Genomic DNA, 4,529 nt, shown 5'->3' with positions numbered 1-4,529 from the left:
CACCTCCCCAGTTCACTGGAAAAGAAGAGGCCATTGAAAGAGAGCAGGCAGGCTACTGTTTTCCCAAGCTCCCTAGATCTGTGGCACTCCCATTTTCTTTCTGAGAGACTCTCCCTAAATCTCTCCCCTGCCCAGATACTTTCAAATCCTCCCAGAACTCACTTCTATCCCTTTGAAACAATTTATTATTACGCCCCTCAATGAGCTCAGCTCCAAAACTCAATCAACGCAATGGTTGTCTTATGAGCATCCGTTGGGTTCTGCTTGCTTCCTTGAAATTCTAAAGCCCTCAATCAGGAAAACAAAATATCTTAGCTACCTTGGAATGGGAAGGGAAAACTACCAACAGTTTCAAAAACCTGGTAAAATTAACTTATCTATTTACTCTGCTCTACTGCCATCAAGGTGATTATCATCTTTTTCTCCTTTCTATTTTCAGTTTATATGACAAGCATTGTACTATGTTACATAGGGAATGTTGAAGAAAAAGCTGAAGAAAACAGCTTGAGTTAGGTAAGAAGAGTGGCAACTGTTGAGGCATAATGAAGAAAAATGGTCTCCTAAAAGCTGATTATTGTTTGAAGGACATGACATTGGCTCTGAAGACCTTCTTTATTCTTGACTTGTGGTGTGGCTGTTCACATAGGCTGATATTGGCAATTTCGTTTTAACAAAGAATTCTTGTTTCTAAGAACCAAAGACTTCATCTGGGATGGCACTGATCACAAGAGAAGGACTACATACAGGAGAAAATGGTAAAACAGAAACCAGGACTAGTAAACTTGTACCGGATAGGCCAGGCACCTGCACTTAAGCTTGTCGATCTTGTTCTAACACTGAGGACAATTGAATAAATCTTTTGTTTATTCTTATATTAGGTTGATAACACCTGATCTTGTAGAAAAAGAAATAGAGTATAAAATTGACTGGCTATTTTTGTTTCTATCTTTGTTATTTCTGATTGTATTAACAATTTTCTAAATTGAACCAGAGAAATGAAAATTTTGTATTTGAATATGAAGTTATCCTAACTCCTCCATTTCACAAATTTATTGAACACTTTCCCAGATGTTGTGAAGTTTACAAAAATAAAAGACAGGTCTCTTCTCTTAACAATCTAGCAAATTTCAAATCTTTTTATGAAGTTCATCTAATTGGATTTTTTATTCAACATCATTCCTCTGTGGTGAGAGAATAGGCAATGCTATATATTCCTTTTGGAGACTTGAACAAACTGAAGCTCAGAAAGGCAAACTGATTCACATAGTATTATATCCAGTTAGAGGAAATGCTGGAAATACACGCAAAGATTCAATGCCAGTAATCTTTGCTAATTCTGGAGTCCAGAGATTCCTTTAGAAAGGAACATAGAATGAATTTGGTCTCTCAGGCATCCGGTGGGAACAATTTGAGTTTTGGGAGTCCTTCCTTAAACTTACACAATAAAGGGGTTTACCCAGCCTCATATCTTGTAGGCATGGCACTGCATGGATCATTGTCTGAGAGGGTGTAATAAATGAGAGTCTCAATCATCATAGTAGGGAAGTAGCATGTGCTCAATTTAAATATGAACCCTCAATAGCTCACATGTGACATTAACCTCTACATGCCTCCATTTCCTGAGAAGTTCTGATGACCTATCTTGTAGGATTGGAAGGAGTGAGCGAGATAGCTCATATAAAATGGACAGTCTTATGCCAGGTACCCTGACCTAGGGGAGAGTCTTCGAACATGTCTTCCCACCACTGCCACCCAAAACACATGCACACACAAACACACACACACACACTTTGAATTATTATTGAATGCATCTGTTCATGCATACAATAAACACACATTTATTGAGCACCTACTATGTGAAGTTCTCTTTGCTGGGCCATAGGAATACAAATATAAATAACATCTAATCTCTGCCTCAAGGAGTTAGTCTTCTATTGCTCTTAACAGGAGAAAGGACTTTATTTAAAGTCCTCCATTTGGAGGGAATAAAAGAAAGCTGTGAGAGCAGGAATGAGGAATTGTCAAGAGGTGCAGAGAAAATAAGGCCAACTTACTTTCCGGGTTTCAGTCCTTCAGGATGAGTGGTGGGATTGTGGCAGGGAATGGGATTTTGCCTTACTCTTCTTGGATGTAGCTCAGGGAGCTGCACCTAAAGGGAACTCTTATTTCCTGTGTTGTTTGTTCCCTGACATTTCCAATTTCCATCAGAGGACCTTTGCCAGTTGTGTGCTTTGCCTTTATTTTAAAATTAACTTCCCAAGAAGGTTGTAAGATGCAGTAGACATCTGGTGTGAATGCTGAGGGCTGTCCTTGCCAGCTGGGTGCTCCTGATGTGATGGAATTGAGTGGTCCTGCTCTCTTTGCTTTGAGATACAGTGAGGCCCAGGGCCCAGATAAGGAATTTGTCTATCCAGGTCCTCTTCTCCTCTAAATACATGAGCATTATATTTTATTTGCCGTTTTGACTTCATAAACCAGGTTTATGGTAGAAGAAAAAGACTGCGACTCATTAGGGGTATTCTCTCTCTTTCCTCCAGAAGGTGCAGGCAGGAAGTGCTAACAGGCCTCAAAAGGACTGGGGAGAAGAGACACCGAGACAGAAAAGCAACAGCTACCAGCTATTGCTCATTTCTAAAGAAGAGGCATTTTTACTTAAGCAATATTTTAAAAAATGCTCCAAAGTAAATGTGAACACATATACTTGAGCAATCAACAGCATTTTCTCAGACTACGTGTCTCCAAGGAAAAGTTGAAGTTTTTGCTTCTGGCCAGTCTGGAACCTGTCCCTGTGCCCACCTTCCCTTGCCAAAGCTTTGATCCTAAAGAAACACTTCAGTATTTCAAACTCAAACCCACAATAGTAGGCCTTGTGGTAGATGTGTTTCACATTTGTGATATGCCTAATTCACAGCAACTCTCTCAAACCACATTCAGTATGAGGTACACACCAAACGTCCATTCCTATTTTCCCAACCCACACACCTAGCCCCAACCATCACAAAATGTTTATTTTTCATTAAACTTCCTACCTATTCATCATGTTTCAAGAGCTCCTAAAATTTCAGGTCTCCTCCAAAGCATTTCTCACTTCAACTGGAACTGAGATGGAATTTTTTCCAGCTTTGGACTTCCAAGATAAAACTCACACCTTCAGCCACACCAAAAATGACAAAAACTACAATAATTTGGATGGAAATATTACCTTCTCTAGCACTCAAAGCATTTTTTAAAATCATTATATTTTGTTGGTGTATTCTAAGAGATAAAAAATATTGCGTTCTCATTTGGCAAAGAGCAAAACTGAAGTAGGCATTCAGTGGCATAGCTAAGATTGCTCAGCACCATCTGGCAGGCAGGGCAAGGGGAGAACCTGCTGACTCTCAAAAATAATGATCTACGTGTTGCAGGCCCAAGGCTTTCCTGGGCTCTACAGTATCTCAGTAGTTACTGTACTTTATGACCATGGATTTTTCTTAGTTCTTATTCTCAGCTGGATATTAAAATTATCTTAAAATGTTCTCTCCTTCCAAACATATACCCATTTATCTCCCTCCTAACACATATATTTCCCCCACCACACTGCAAGGACTGTTCCTGAAATTTCGAACATAGGAGTTAGAGAAGAGGGAGATTTCCTGCTTTCCCCTCCTCTGCCCTCATATTTATCTTCTGGAATGAAGGAAACTGATATTTATCAACTGTCTAATGCAAGATGTATGTAATCTTATTTAATATTTGTAGCAACCTTACTTTGGCATGATTTCACCTCAGACGGATTAAATGCCTCATCTATTCTCACAGCTTACAAGATGCAAGGATGGAAGAGCACAGGGCTCAGAGCCTTGTAAGATGCAGGGCTGATCTAGGAGCACCCAAGGTCTCACCAGTTCCAAAACCTGTATATTGTTTCTGTTGTTTTTCAAGTTTATTCATTTTAAACAGATTTTGAGCATTCTAATCTCCTTTGGATAAGTGCTCAAAAATAAGATCAGTATCTTTTTTTTCTTTTTGAGACGGAGTCTCGCTCTGTCGCCCAGGCTGGAGTGCAGTGGTGCAATCTCGGCTTGATCAGTGAGTATCTTAATGCTTGGACATGGAAGTTTTAAAATTTTGTTCTCTTTTTCTTTTTTTGATTTTCCTAAACATTAAATTGGCTGAGTTAACATTCTTATTCCAGAGGCTGGAAGTAAGATGAGAGCCAAGAGTCTGACTTATTTCTTCATCAATTCATTCAAATCCTACAAAACTATTTATTGACTTGGCCTTTCTCTAACAAAGACCTTAATTTAGACTGGTTTGATTTCATTACTAGTGATTGGGAGAGTTTATTGCATAGAAACAAACCTTATGATCCCTTGGAGGAATATGAAAGTCATCACTGGCTGAGATGACCCATGAATAAAATGGGTGAAAAACATTCTAGAAAGGAAGAATCTGTAAGAGAAGTTGTTTTTAGAGGAAAAAAAGATTGTTAGTGGTAATGATATATCTTGAGCTAGATATGTCATTTGATCTCCTTAGATAGCTTC

Source organism: Symphalangus syndactylus, chromosome 12, assembly GCF_028878055.3.
Source record: "Symphalangus syndactylus isolate Jambi chromosome 12, NHGRI_mSymSyn1-v2.1_pri, whole genome shotgun sequence".
Classification (NCBI taxonomy): Eukaryota; Metazoa; Chordata; class Mammalia; order Primates; family Hylobatidae; genus Symphalangus; species Symphalangus syndactylus.
Note: the sequence above shows the minus strand (reverse complement) of the source record.